The following is a 16,737-nucleotide window of genomic DNA, read 5'->3' as shown; positions in this document are numbered from 1 at the left end:
AAAGACTTGCAAGTTTGGGGCATTTAGCTCTGAAGTGGCTAGCTTCATTTTGGTTCCCATAGGGCTTCATGGTAGAGTTAGTAGAAGTGCGGGGGACAAAGTTGTTGGGGCGTTGATTAGGAGTGTTATTGTGAGGATTTGGCTAGAAATTCCTTTGGAAGCATTCCCTTGGGTTAGACTTAGGATGGAATCTCTTCTTGACTTGACCACTTTTTACTTCTTTTACTAATGGCATGGGTAATAGCATCTTGCAAAGTGGTCGGTCTCATTGATTCAAGACAAGAGTCTAGGGGCTCATTCAATCCTTGGCAAAAATGGGCCACTTGTTGGGTGGGTGTCATAGGCGAGGCATAATTGCAAAGTGTAAGAAGTTTTGAGTAGTATTTCTCTAGAGTTAAGCTGAGCTTCTTGAGACTGAAGAACTCATTCATCATAATGGATTCACAAGATGGAGGAAGGTAGCAGTCCTTCATAGGTTGCTTAATGTCACTCTAAGTCTCAAAACCTTTAGTGACCCCCTTGTCTAGACACCATTGTTTTCACCAGAGCATCGCATCTCTGGTGAGATGAAACTTGGCAAGCATGGATTGATTTTCAGTTCTTGTGTTGGCAACAAGCTGAGAAATAGTCATCCATAGCCTTAATCCACACTTTTGCATCCTTTTCAATCTTTGAGACTTCCCCATTGAATGAGGGAGGTTGCATTTGTTTGAGCAGGAGCCTCTTCTCCTATATGTATCCGTGTATAGTGCATTGGGAGCAAGGAGCTGATGATCATGGTTATCAATATACAAGACTTAGAATCATAATACTTGGCTACTTAATCTTATAACAATCACAAGAACACTAAGAATTGGGAATAGGGATCCATCTTGTCCTACATCTAGCCACCATAACTAGATTAATCTAACAATTTTCTAAGTCTAGACTGTTATCTAATACCACATGTAAGGTCCCCACCCTATTTGGGTCAAGGGGATCCTTTTGAAAGGCAGCTAAGTCCCCTTGTCTCAAATTGAGGACACCTCGATCTATCAAAAATATGAGGATATGAGCAAATGGAGGGACCTAACTCTATCTCGTAGGGGAAATGTAGTCATTCTAATAGGAATCTATTCTTTTGATATCCCAGTGTGCATGATAGAGGATGGAACAAGTCCACACTTGGTTCATAGAAGCCAACTCCATTTTCCTCTTTTCTTTACGATGCACAGTCTCGCTGGCGCGTTTCCTTGAAATGAAACTTGTTTGGGCCCTATTCTTACCATGGGTTGTAATAAATAAGTCTATACTCATCAAGTCCACCCATCCATAGTTGGGACATCCTTTCCACCCACTTACCCATTCATTTTTGTTATCTAATTAGGTCCTACCACATAGTGAAACATATAAAGAAAATCCACAATGTTCCTTAAAACATGAAAATAACAATATTTACATCAAACAGCTCTTACAACAAAATGTTCACAAAAGAGACCTTGAGATTGAGTTAGTAGCCAGATCCAGGCTTCCATATCCATGTCCATAGACATATCCAAACTAGCTATCACCAAACGACCGATGATCTTGAATTTGTTCTTCTAGCCTCAACCGACTGGGCATAACCCACGGACCATACTCCCTTATCATCAAATAGTCAGTGAGGGGCAACGCCGCCTTGTCACCCCCTCAGGTGATGTCGCTTGTATCAAACCCTACCACTCCTCAAAGGGGACATCTACTCATGAGGTGGGTTAATTCACTGCACTAGCTTGGGCCTGCAGAACTAGGCAACATCCATAATCACATGTCCACCCTCGCAGGGCAAAAATCCAATTCCTAGTGGCATAGGGGAGATTACCCTTGGCCGATTCTTGGACCTCCTACTACCTCCACTTGCTGACTACGCAAAGCAAGAACAGAGTTAGTTAAGTAGGGGAGAAGATGTACCTATTCATTGTGAAACAAGGAAAAACTTTCTCTTCTTTTTCAATAATTCATTGAGCAATATGAAAAACAACGTTGGGCAATGATAATCTTCTTAGCTGGAATCCTTGTCACACCAAGAAAGAAAAAATAGAGTATAAAGTACTTTGGAGTAAGATTACTCACTCATATTTTGCTTACTAGCCTTACTTAAGGGCATATATGAGGACAAAAGTGGTGATTCTCCATATTGGAGCCTTAATCCTTTTGGCTACTTAACTTAGAAGAGAGCTTAGATGCTTCTTCAATGCTAGTCATAATTGTTATAGGTATAAGCACTAGAAACATAATCTTGCTTAGCCTAAGAATCTTAACTTTATGAACTAAAATGAAGAAGTTTCTCATATTTAAGAGAATTAAAAAGATGGCTAACGTGGTTGTCATTTCCAACATGAGGATTCGTTATGGAAGGGGAGAATTCATTTGCATGGATACGCACCTCCTCATTTTTACCTTGAACATTGCATGGTTCTTTGATTTAACAACATTTTGGTGCCTTAGGGGCCCTTATTTATGGAGAATAGAAAGAGAGGGGTGTGGATATGAAATGCTAGAGATCACTAAGAGAGAGAGAGAGAGAGAGAGAGAGAGAGAGAGAGAGAGAGAGAGAGAGAGAGAGAGAGAGAGAGAGAGAGAGAGAGAGAGAGAGAGAGGATTCTAACATATGAAACAGATCTAGAAACGGACATCGTTTGGGATTTCAAAAGCTTGCCTAAAATCCTAAGGAAAATAAGGCTTAAGCAGGGAATTTTGGAGAGGGTTTCGTTAGCTAGAGGGCTCACAAGAGAGAGTGAGGCTTGTGTACATGTAGCCTTGGTTGGGAGAGGCTAAGAGGGTGGCTTTAAGTCTATACACACATGGGGGGAGAAGAGTTGTAGGACATGTCCTAGAGCTAGAGCTAGGGGAGGGAAGGGGGGTTTATATAGGCGCACAAGGAGGGGGTGCTTGTGAATAGAGGGAGTGCTAGCAGGGGGTCCAAGTGCGTCCGAGTGGGGCCACCATCTGGGCTAGCTGCATGGGCAGTAAGTGTGTCGGGGGGGAGAGCACCACCTATCCAGCCCATCGCGCGCATGCTTAGGAGCATCCATTGGGCCGTTGTGGTTGTTTTTTTAGTGAAATTGTTCAACACGGCTGGTTGGGATCTCATGGGCACATTTGGTCAATCATTTGGACGTTTGGAATGTTGCTAATTTTGGTCTAAAGCCACCAGATTTCAAAACTTTATGGGTCGATTCAAGCCACTTCGGTTACTTGTTTCAATCATGGAAAAAGCCCTATCCTGGCTTGGGTATTGTCATGCTTAAGATTTCAAATTTGAATTTAGTTTTCTTATTTCTTGAGTAAAAGTTGCTTAATTTGCAAGTGCCTCAAAATAGTAGCTTCTTAGGGATAAAAATAATAACTAAATGCAACAATAATGAATTGTTTGAACTATACTTCCAAAGGATATGCCATATCGTGTTTAATGTGCTATATTTACAACGTGTATGTTATAGGATAAATTACTTGAAGCCCAAAAACGATTTTGAAATGGGCTTCAAATTTAAGCATTGGGGAGGACTAGTTTAGGATCCATTAGTAGTTAAAGATACCTCGGTGGGCTTATGCTGTGACTGGTTTCACATTCAAAATCTGTAGTTTATCTCCCCACTGGTTGAACTCTAGGTGGCCACCACCACTCATGTGACCCCTCTTGGTGTGAAAAACCCCATTATTAATGCACCTTTAAAAATAATAATAAGAAAACCCGGATAGTAATTCTCCCTACACTAGTGTTCCAAAAACATTTTTGAGTGAACTTTACATGAGTCCTCACCATAGGTTGAAGAGGAAAGATAAATTTGAACAAGCATTTTCTTCATAATTTCATCAAATTACTACTACTTTTTGGAAAATCAGAGGTGTCATTTTTTCCTTCTCCTCTCAATATTAGGTGGGTTTTTCAAAAGTTGAGCAAGCTCTAGGATAAAGCAAACTTGTCTTTTTCAAACCCTGCCCTACACGATCTAGGAAAGTGATGTTGAATGGGAAGGTACTTGGCATTGAGCCTAACATCTCAAGCAAAGACATGGAGAAACCACTCTTACTTTACATGTATAATTTACTCTAAGTTTATGAGATGACATGGCCCATGTGTTTGGGATTTCATGCATTGAAAGTCATTCTCTAATCTAGTCTTTTCTTCCCAAAAACAATGTGTAAGAGTATGTCCCCATAGCTAGAGAAAGGAGGGGACGTAGAAGTATGGGCATTGTCCCCATAGGCCAGGCTCGAGCCTTAACGTGTGGCTAGGGGAAGGGAAGGGTTCCCCAAGGTACCCCCTAAATTATTGCTGTGTATGGCATCATGAGACGATCGAAGGTACCATTCTAAATTTAATAAGCAAACTACAAAACAAAAAAATGTTTCACTTGCAGGCTTAGAATGCTTTTCTTGTATGGAAATAGGCTACATGTGGTGTGTGGCTTGGCTATGGGGACTTGTGAAGATGTCAGATTTTCAAGCTCCTTTTCCTAGGCAGTGTAGTGGCTTCAACATCCCGTGTGTGGGGTCTATCTTCTTCTATAGTTTAAATCTTTTTTAGAAAGAAGAGTTCTTAGTCATACCTTAAATTTTTTTGGCATACTTGTAGGCACAAAATCTGTTGAGTATTTAAATTCATTGACAATGATGAATATTCGTTATTCATGGGGCTTGACAATCCTCTCTTCCCTTTCCTTTTAGAGGGTGGGGAGCATTGTGAAGCTTCTTTCTCTCTCTTTTTTTTGTTTTGGAGGCCAAGATCTCGATGGGGTTGCCCAAGTATTTAGCCTCCCAGGCTTGGTACCATGCCCCTCATCCTACATCTCTATGTTTTTCATCTTATGTCCCTCACTCTCTCTCATTGACACACTTACCCCCTTCAATATTCTTGTTCCCGACTTTGTGTCTTAAGTGCCCCTTCATTTTTCTCTCCCTTCATCCCCCACCTACCATCTCTCCCAATTCATTCCCCACCACACAACCACCATCACCATCCCCCTTCTTGTCCCCTTATCCCCCCCAATCAACAAAATCCCCTCAACCCCCTCACTAACATATCTTTCCCATTATGAGGGCTCACCTTATGTTTTCCTACCTCCTTCCAAACCCTCCTCCATGGATATACAAACTCTCTCTCTCTGTCTCTCTTCTTTTTCTTATGTAGCTATCTCCTTATTGATGTCATTATTGTCACCATAGCAATGCCATTACATCTTTGTCATCACCATCACCTGCTATCTATCAACAATGTGCCACATCAAGAATTCTTCCACTCCCTCTCTTTTTTTTTTTGTCCTTCCCAAAAGTCTTAGATATTTAGTTCATTTTCTCAAAAATATTTCCCTTCAGGATATCTTTAGTTAATTTTCTCAAATGCTTAGATTTGTTTAGAGTGAAAGTATATAAATCATGTCTATATTGATGATCCTAGACACATGCTCCTTTACTTAAATAGACTACTTCTCCTTTTCTAAAGTCATCAACCTTATGTTGCATGTGCCTCTATAAACACCTTCAATAACATAGTTTCACTCGCCCAACCTAAGGCATTTTGCCATCTTAATCGCTGAAATGGGTGCTTATCTTTTGTAAGACAATGCTGGAATATATAAACCAACCTCACCTTGGGCTTAATGTTTGGTTAAGGTTAGTAATAATAGCTTGATCTTTTTTAAGTTTTCTCGGCCTAGTGTGAAAACTAGTCACTTGTATATATAAGTCATTTTTTACACTAAGTAATATACAACCATTCCCTTAATAGAATATTTATGAGATCTATTTCTTACCTAGCCTTGCTTACATGTATGCTATTGAATTTCCTTACTTACTTGGTGGATGCATGCTAGATAGATTTGTTTTTGTAGGTTTCTAAGTTACATACAAATATGCCTCTAAGACAAGGCCCAATGATGCATGATTTGGAAAAAGGCTAGGGTAAGCTCTTGACTTGAGAATGTATTTGGCATCGCTGCTAATGGGAACTACCTTAGATATCTTAACTCCATTAATCCGTCAGTTCAAGATATAAGGATTACCCAATATTGCCCAGTGCTAATTAAGAGGTAACACTCTGAAAAACATATGGTTTTGGAGCCTTGAATATGTTTAGTTTGTTGTTTTTGATTTTACTGGCATTCCTACGGTCTGAGTGAAGAAGCTAGGGTAAAATTTTGAAGGAGAAGAACTCAACACAGCACTACCCCTAACTTTCGATGAGCTTCAAGTCACCACCATCTTAGATGATGGGGCAAGAGTGAGCATTGTTACCAAACAATGCTAGGAAAAATGGGGAAAACCTCCATGTGGATGATATTTCATTGATTGTGAAACTAGCTGATGGAGCCACCGCCGCCCACGAAGCCCATATGTCTTCTGTAGGATTTAATGATTAAGATTCTTGGAACCAATTTTTGACACACCTTTGTGGTGATAAACTTTGGCCAGCAGTCGGTTTCTTATGATTTCATCTTAGGATGACTCTTTATGTTGAGAGAAACCAAGATGATCCATGATGACTGGGACTGTAAGGTTCCCCCCTTCCAAAATAGGGGAAACACTTAAGATAGTCCACGAAGTCTTAACTTGGAGAAAAATTTCCTATTCATCGACACCTTGACCATGCAGAGATTCAAGGATGCAATTCATAGGTAAGACCTAGTCCTATCCCGCAGGGAGAGCATGATCTTCTAAAAATCAAATCACCCATAGGGTAATTGATCATTCATTGGGCAACTACTAGACTTGATTTCTAGAGGCAACGTTTTTTTCCTCATCCATGCAAGGCACAACCATTGGCCTAGTCGATTTCCCAAGAACCTATTTATCTAGCATAGGGCTTTCACTTAATCTGTTGGAAAGCTATTTGACTAATCGCGTCCACCTGTCCGTAGGATGGTGTCGTCGCAGCGGGGGCATTACATCCTCCCACTTTCCACCCTACTCATGCGTCAATTTGTTTTCTAATTAATCCTACCACATTGTTTGACATAAATAAACATGTTCCTTTCCACAGTACAATAATGCCAAAGATAAGATATATAATTTTTTTTATATACATGACGCAATTCCATACAAGCCAAATCAGCTCTCTTACTCTTTTCCTTTATATTACCGATGATCTAGAATTCGGCCTTCCAGCCTCTACATGCTGGGCAAAAACCTATGGGACCATACACCTCATCGTCGGCTCTGTTGGTGAGGACTCAAGCCGGCCTATTGCCCTCTCAAGCTCCGTTGCTCGATTCTCCCGCTCCTCAGAGGGATGTCTGCACACTAGGGTGGGCTTATTCACCGCACTAGCATGGGCCCTCAGAACTAGACAGCATCATAATCTCTCGCCTCAATCAGCGAACCTTATTCTCCCAATGGTACGAGGGATACCTTGGGCTACTCTCGGGCTTTGCTCTAACGACGTCACCCGGCTACACAAGCACGGAATAGAGTTAGGGTCGAAGCCAAGAAAAACTTGCACTCTTTAAAGATAACAATTTCAATACAATTCATTGAATACAGCATCACTTCAAATCGTAGCTTCACACAATTTTATTTCATTATTTTAAAAGGAAAAGATACATATTTATTAACACTAATATTTAAAAAAACTCTTCTTTAAAAGATAACCAAGCTAACCTGGTGGCCACCATTTCCTTGAGAAGCTTGTAATGGGAGGGTTGGGGCCGCATTAGAAGCATCTTCTCTAATCTCATTGTTGCGCACTCCTCCCGAGGTAATATTCTGACGTTTTTGGGATGGGGAATTTTGGACGTTGTCTTGTAGGGCTCGCTGTCGCGGTCGAAACGCTCCAATCAGATCTCAATTTTGAGATCGTTTGCTCACCGTATGAGAAAAAGACCATAGTGCATGAACCCTCTCTAAGGCCAAAACCTCTTGCTAAAGTCCACGCAAATGGGGAGGGGGATTTGTGAGATGTCCTTAACACAAACTTGTTTTACTGAAGGGGAGAAGGGTGCTATTGTAAGTCTCTTCACACGAGGGGGGGTGGGGGGAGGGGAAAGAGTTAAGGAAACTGCCTTCTTACAAGGGGGGAGTAGAGGAAAGTTGCCTTATCTGAAAAGTGGCAAATGAGGGGGTGTGGAGAGGGGCGACAACAAGGGCGGCTACACTGTAGCAAGTACACTCTACAAGGATAGATGTCGGTACACAGACGGCGACACGATAGAGTATAGGCTATGCAGAAAATGTGTGCCACCCATCATGGAGCACCCCAGGGGTTATCATCATGGCTAGTAGATGCATCATGAAAAGAGTCACTGAGTTTGATTTCCTCAACAAGCAAGAGTGAAATCAACTCATCAAAATATGGTAAACCTGTACTCCAAACCAAGATGGATGTATCAAAAGACTTATACTCCTTGCCAAGACCATGCAAGGTAATGTCTACCAAATCATCATCAGGCATGTGGGCATTGATTGTTGCCAATGCATTTGCATACTTCTTTATCTCTTGTACATAATCATGGATGCTCCTTTCTTTCCGTTTCACATTATGAATCTGTTGTCTCAACAACAACTGAGACTTGCGAGCACTAGTGTCTGTATCAAACAGCTTTACCAATGTATCCCATGCATCCTTGGGATTCTCAGCATCATGTATATGTATGAGTATAGCATCCGAGATACATATAGACAGGTAATGCAAAACTTTGTATGCTCTTTTTGACCATTGCTTATGAGCTACAACTTGTTGCTGTGTAGGTTGTCGGGGTAGTTCCGCTCTGGCTTCGCACATGTAACAAGGTTCCAAAAACCTTTTCCCTTGATCCTGTACTTCCATGCCTGGAAGTTCTTCCTATCCAACTTTTCACCCACAATTTGTACTGGGTTGTCTGACATATTTGCTCAATGCAAATGCACCTTCCGCACCTTATGCATAATGCATAAGCTTAAGTATTATAATGCATTATGATCCTGCATAAGCTCTATGTATTAAGATAATGTGCATAATGCATAGAGCTTAAGCTTAATACATAGAGATCTGTGAGAATAATACGTTAAGCTTAAGCATGCATGCATAGAGCCTATGATCATATTGCATTATGCTTAAGTTTAAGCATAATGAATAAGCTTCAGCTTAAGATTAATACATTAAGCTTATGTAAAATGAATAAGCTTAAGATTAATACATTAAGCTCATGCATAATGTATAAGCTTAAGTATAATGCATTGTGCTCATGCATAAGCTCTATGCATTAAGCTTATGAGCATAATGCATAGAGATTAAGCTTAATGCATGGAGCTTTATGACAATAATGCATTAAGCCTAAGCTCTATGCATAAGCTTAAGCTTCAACATAATGCATAAGCTTATGAGCATAATGCGTTAGCTAATTCATCGCTCACATAGAGCATGCATAGAGCATACATACGCTCTATGTGAGCTATGCATGCTTTATGTGAGGATAAAAAGCTTGCATAGCTCACATAGGGTATACATAGATCATACACATGCATGCTCTATGTGAGTATATGTATGCTCTATGCATGCTCTATGTGAGCAATGAATGATCTATGTGAGCATATAGATCATGCATAGAGCAACACATGCTCTATGTCAGCTATTTATGCATATGTGAGCATATAGAGCATAGACATGCTCTATGCGAGATCTCTATTATATATTTATGTATAGAGCACGCATTGCTCACATAGAGCATGTGTTGCTTACATAGAGAATACACATGCTCTATGCATGCACTATGTGAGCTATGTATGCACATGTTTATGTGTAGAGCATGCATCGCTCACATAGAGCATACATGTTCATGAGCTATGTATGTATATGTTTATGCATAAATCATGCATTGCTCACATAGAGCACGCATAGAGCATACACATGTATGCTCTATACATGCATACTCTATGTGGTTGAGTTGAGCAATGCATACTTTATTCATGTGTATGCTCTGTGTGAGAGATGCATGTATACATAGATCATGATGCTCTATGTGAGTGATGTATACTCTATGTGAGCATATAGAGCTTGCATAGAGCATAAACATGCTCTATGCATGCTCTATGTGAGCTACATATGTACATATATTTATGTATAGAGTATGCATCACTCACATAGAGCATACACACATTCTATGCATGCTGTATGTGACCTATGTATGAATATGTTTATGCATAGAGAATGCATCACTCACATATAGCATACACACTCTATGCATGATCTATGTGAATTATGATTGCATAGAGCATGCATCTCTCACAAAGAGCATATGCATGCTCTATGTGAGCTATGTATGCACATGTTTATGTATAGAGCATGCATTGCTCACATAGAGCATCATGCATAGAGCATACATATGCTCTATGCATGCTCTATGTAAGCATATATATCAAACATAGAGCATATGCATGCATTACTCACAAAGAGTTGCATAGAGCATGCATCGCTCTATGCATGTATCACTCACATAGAGTATGCATAGAGCATACATATGCTCTATGCATGCTTTATGCGAGCATATAGAGCATGCATACATAATGTTAACCCTCATTGAAAACCTCTCCACAGCGTCGACACCATCCATTGGCAAATGTCACTTCATTTGGCCTCCGTTGACATTAAAATGCTAACATTGTATATTTTATGTGTGCGATTGCTGCTTGTATATGGAAGGTGCACCATGGGATTAATTATGGATATTGCATTCTTAGATTAAGTGTTTGCACAAGACTAGTAGACAGCCCTCAATAGACATGGACCTATATTTTAAGTATGGGCACCTAGGTGTAAAGGTTGGAGGCCAAGATAAGGGTCAATTTCTATTCTCACCAATCATTCTCTTATGCAACTAATAGAGTGATCTTCTTATCTACTCTCTTTCTTGTTGAGAATGTGGTACCATAGTGCACAAAAGGTTGGGAGTGAGTAAGGTACAAGATTATGTAGCAACTTGCCACATCATCAAAGCTAATTTATCCCACATGAGCTCTCAAGCAACTTATTAGTAGCCACCTCATATAAAAGGGGCACCTTTAAACAATGTAAACACAACTGAAAGGAGCTGCTGACGATGGAAAGGAAAATGAGCCTAATTTGTGCCCAGCACTTGAGCATTACAATTCATACACTTGAATGCAAGTTAGTGTTTGATAATGCTAAATGTAACCCCACAAGTGACAATGGAGGAGTTTATGTGACGGGCTTGCACATGTCAAGGAAATAGACTTGGTTGAACCAGGAGAAGATCCTAAGCCTGTCTACGTAGCCAAAGACTTAAATAAGGTCGAGGAGGCTGCACTTGTAGCTCTCCTCAAAAGGAGTATAGGGATTTCTTTGTATGGACATACCATGATATGAAGGGAGTTCTTGCAGAGGTGGTACAACACACCATCCCCATGGTACCTGAAGCTAAACTAATCTAATAGCGACCCTATCCAATGAGTCCCAAATATGTAAGCATTGTTAAGGGAGAGATCTCTAAACTCATCGAGTGTGGATTAATCTATGAGATTGAATACTTAGAATGAGTCTTACCCATTGTGGTTGTGCCCAAGAAGAATGGAAAACTTAGAGTGTGTGTTGATCTCAAGAAAGTGAATGCTGCCGTGCATAGGGATCACTACCCCTTGTCATATTCAAAACATGTGCTCACAAACAAGTTTTGAGAAGGGAGGCTTATAGCTTTTTGGATGGATACTTAGGCTATAATCAACTTTTGATCACACCTGAGGACCAAGCCAAAAAAACCTTTATCATTGAGCATGGTGTATATGCTTATAGAGGTATGCCATTCGGTCTACACGCACCAGCCACGTTCCAAAAACTTATGAATACTGCTTTTAAGGACTTATTAAGAAAGTTTCTCAAAGCTTTCTTTGATAATTAGTGCAATCATTTGTCTTGGGAGGAAGAGCACCTAGCGTGCCTAAAAAGGGTGTTTGAAAGGTGTCGATTATATTGCATATCCTTTAACCCTTATAAATGCCACTTTTGGGTGAAACGCATAGTTATTATTGGGCATATAGTGACCAAAAATAGGATTTTCACTGATGAGATCAAAATCAAGGTCATCTTGGAATTACCTCCACCAACTAACTACAAGGGAGTCTAGAGATTCATGGGCCATGTTGGCTACTATCGCCAGTTGATTCTTTTCTATGCAGAAATAGCTCGTCCTTTCTACAAGTTATTGATTGTATTTATATGGATCAAGGAGTGTCAACAAGCTTATGATGCACTGAAGCAAGCCTTGGCCAATGCTCCAATCTTGTGAACTATTAATCCTTACATACTACCTTGCACACGAGAGAGAGGGAGAGAAGAAGATAAACAACGTGCAAGGGTCAAGTTTGGAGCTTCTTGATGTTAAGCTGCTAGGGGCTCACTCCACCTTTACTTGTGTCACCCAAGTAGAGATTCAATGGCTAGGTAGAGATCAAGAAAAAGGGAGCTATGGAAAGCTCAACCTTCGCTTCATGCCGCATGTATGCATGCAAGAGGGACTTGGTAGAGAGCAAAGAGAGGGGAGAGAAGCTAGAGCATCACCAACCCTATAAGCACACACTAACAATCAAGCATGCAAGAAAAACAAGCAACAAGCATACATCCAGAAAGCTCATGAGAGTGAGAGAAAGAGAGAGGAAAAACTCAAATGAGACTAATGGGATTGTCCCTTTTCATATTTCATCAAATGCCTTATATACAAGAGCTCATAGTTTACAATGGTGGCTGACTGCCCATTTACAATTGGGTGCCCAAAACTAATCCTCCTAGCTCTATGTACAACTCTTTCCTATGACTGACATTACACAAGCCATAAGCTCGGTCATCCCATGCCTTTTTTACATTAAGCTCTTTGTGCGGTTACAAAAGATAGATTACAATGAGCGTAGCCATGTTTGAAAAGTAATGTTAACTAGAGTGGTTATCATACTCCCCTCCATGGTGGTGGTTGGGTGCTAGTGCTTGGGTGAGAGGGACGGGGGGTGGATGTGGAGGAGATGAGGGTGGTGGGGGTGGAGGTGGCTGGGCTCCATGGTTTTCATCCCCTCCATCATGCCCATCATGGTTGTGAGCTTTGTCTTCAGAGTCTACTGGGCCATGTGATCTGCAAAATGCCTCTACCTCTGTAGCTTCCTTGGGTGTGAAGGCCACGTGCACTTCATCAAACTTGCTGATGCACATGGCTTCCATGACTTCCATCTATACGTGGCACCTCTGGTAAAGGATAAGTAGCCCAACCGTAGAGTATGGAGGAGGTTTGCACAGCAGCAGAGGGAGCATCCACCATGTGCCAACCCCCATTGTGGAGACGTTGCGGAGAGTTGATAGTCCTTTGGGAGCAGTAGGGGTATGGGCATAGGCCTTTGGGGAATTAGAGGTTGATAAGATCAGATGGGTTTGTTGGTTGGACAAATTGGAGTAGATGACATTACTTGATCAGAGTGGCTTGGAGAGGGAGCTCGTAGAATATTTGGGGGTGGGTGAAAGAGATGAGACCATAGAAGAAAAAATGAGGAATGAGGGCAATGTTAGAGAGGGGGAGCTTTGTGAGGATATAAGTAAAGGTTTGGCAGGAGAGGGGCTCGTTCAGAAAAATGTTGTGTTGGAGTAGGTTGAGCCAGACACTCCGGTAGTGGAGGTTGAGGAGCTAGAATGGGTTGTGTGGGGGGAGGGCGAGGAGGGGCAGCTCCGTGGCCGTATCCATGAGAGCATCATCATTTCATTCTGTGGCACTGGAGGAAGGAGAAGATGGTGTTGGTGGGGGTTGTGTTGCTTTTACTTCTACTGCATCTAGTGGGGCCTCCATCTCACGGAGTGTGTCCTCTAGGACCTCCCTGTATCACTAGAAATCGATCTAGGTCTTTGTAAGTGCTTCCTCTATAGTAGTATCTTGACTTTGGGAGTTTCTGGCAATGACTTGGGCTAAAGATAGATCCTAGTGGGTCCTCTATGCAGCTTCTTGATCTTGTTGTAGCTGTTACTAGAGTTCTATGATAGTAGAGAGGGCTTCCCAAGCTGTTACTAGAGTTCTATGATAGTAGAGAGGGCTTCCCAAGCTGCTGCTCCTTCTCATCAATCATATTCTTTGTAGCAGCAGCTGGAGGTCTTGGAGGTTTGTAGTGTATAAATCTTTAGTAATCTATCACTCTTGAGCCTTTTCCAGCAACATCTCTCTTTGGGACACGGGTGCCACACCTCCTGTTGGGCTGTATATAGAATCTGTTATCTCTGTAAATGAGCTCCTTGACCTTATGAGAAAATCCAAGTGCAAAGTTTTGCACTGCTCCATGGGCCACATGCACACTCTCTGCATATGCTTGGCTTGACCAAAAGCTCCCTGACCTTGCCCAGGATAGGGTCTCCAATGTGTTGACATGAGAAGAGTGAGGGGAGGAGGGGCCTGCTTTTGTGAAGTGGGGGTAAATCTGCAAAGCTTTCTGGGGGTGGGGTTTCATAAAGATTTTGATTACATAAGTCCTACTTCTGCCTCTCCTCCTCTACAGCCTTTCGTCTGGCTTCCTTATAGCTTCTAGCTCCTCTTGTGTAGGGCCTTGACTGGGCAATGGGGGAACTGGCTCCTTGCCTTTGGGTTCTGGGTGGTGGCACTTAGTAGTAGGTGGTGGTTGGGGAGAGAAGGGAGGCAAGGAATGGAAACGGGCACTGCGTCTGGGCCACTGATCTAGATGGCTCGGGGTAGCTTCTCCCACGGCATGGTAAAGAACTTTTGTGATGATGAGGAGTGTGGTTGCTGCAAGATTCCCTTGAGGATTGTAGCACATGGCATGGAGCTTCTTGTGTAGATATTCTGCCCAATTTACCTGTTCTTGGTGCACCCTGGCCAAAGTTGAAATGCTACATCTGTTGAACCTATCTGTCCAGCAAGTGGTCAAAAGAAACTGTAGGGACCTTGCTAGCATGACGAGCTCCTCTTGTGTGATATATATTGGCCCCTTCAACCTAGTCTTTGTTGGTTGTGCCATTGTAAGTACCCTTGGTTAATTTGGGAGAATTTGTTAGCTGCACATAAGGCTGACCAAGGCATGGGAGCTGTAGGGCATCTTTGATCAAGTTCACGCTCAATTACACTCTCTGTGTCTTTCCCTGTGAGATCCCTGCCCCCTCTGCGCATCATCTCTGGAGTGTTGGTAGCGGAAGTAGCATCCTTGCACATAGGGTAGAGCTTCCCACTGAGGGCCTCACCCATGAATGTCCGGACAAGAGACTAATCCCTCAGTTCTTCCAAAACCAAACCTGGAAAAACTTCCCTCGCCCAGAAAGCATAGGCGATTCCTCCAGGAAATCTTCTAACGTAGTCAAGAGCTTTAACTATCCTTTGTATTCCAACCAAACCCACGGTTCACATGGCCGGATCAAAGGAGGAACTTGCACTTGGTTCATAGAGACCAATGCTTTTTTCCCCATCAAAAGAGGCATAGCCGTTGATTCTTTTCCATAGAACAAGGATTATCATGTGACTTACTTCAACTATCGTAACTTGAACAAAATTGAATTTTATTATAGGAATCCATCGATCCAGCCTAACCCCATCCAACAATCCCATGGGTTAGCCAACTGCCCAATCACTGTATTGATAGGATCCAGTGTAAGAATTTGGTTATGTTTTGTCCCGGGTACCAAGGAATAGAGTTCCCAGGTCCCCTAGCTAGCACTCATGCAAAATTTAAATAGACACACCACTTACGCACCTGATATGAAATTACCTTTTCTTAGATTCAACTATTTCCAAAACAGTATTGCAATAAAACCATAATGTTTCCATCTTAATCCTCATCAGTATTCCATTTCCAAGTCCAATTTCTAACTTTTCCACTTTCTAACCATAAAATCCAATTTCAGATTCCTTCCTCAGCGTACCTATGGCATCATCGGCAACCAGAATGCTCACCACCTGCTCACTCAGGGGCCTTTTCAATAGTTCCTAGCCCATAGTACCTACGAGTATAATCACATAAAATCCATATGGACTCTCCGTTTGAAGATCAACTAGATTAATCAACGAGATCCATATAAAAGAGCCATGAACTCATCCCAAAAACTAAATTTTATTGGGAGATCGCATAGGCTTCTTGCAATCTCTATGCATAGGCTTTTTGCAAACCCTATGCATATATCTTACATAATCTTTCAAGCTCTATGCATAAGCCTTCTTTCAAGATTTATGCATAAGCTCTATGTATATGACTTATTCATGTAATAATTAATGAAAACTCATGTTTATTTCACCCTTGGGTATGCATAGAACTTATGCAAAGTACTTATGCATAAGGCTTATGCATAGAGCTTATACATAAGCTCTTTAATTCAGGTTAGGAGTGGTTATCTACAGCAGCAGTAGGTGGCTGTAGTGGAGAGGGAGCCCTGGATCTTTTCACTATCCTTCTCTTGTAAAAGAGAAGTTGCCTTGGGGGACACATGGAAAGTCCTCAGAAGCTATGATCCAAAAGGGGTACTATCCACCCTGCTTGTTTAAGCACTATTTTAGAAGGACTTAGTAAAATTTCACATGAGAAGTATAAGAGTTCTAATGTGTTCTTTTGTTATTTAAGCGTAGACTTTCCTTATGTTATTTAAGATTTAAGTATTCTTATGTTAGAGCATTATTATTTTGTTGCCTCTTTTTTTGTAGCTTTTGCACTAATCCTCTCTTTTAGCTTCACAAAAAAGAGGTAAGCTCTCTTTTTCTTTTAATTCCTTATGCAATGTTTTCCTTTATTGCACCCTTGGGTGGTGTTGGTTTTAGGTTTATCTTAGGT

Source organism: Cibotium barometz, chromosome 18 (assembly GCF_041138505.1).
Source record: "Cibotium barometz isolate CiBa-2024 chromosome 18, ASM4113850v1, whole genome shotgun sequence".
NCBI classification, from domain to species: Eukaryota; Viridiplantae; Streptophyta; class Polypodiopsida; order Cyatheales; family Cibotiaceae; genus Cibotium; species Cibotium barometz.
This window is presented reverse-complemented; position numbering follows the sequence as displayed.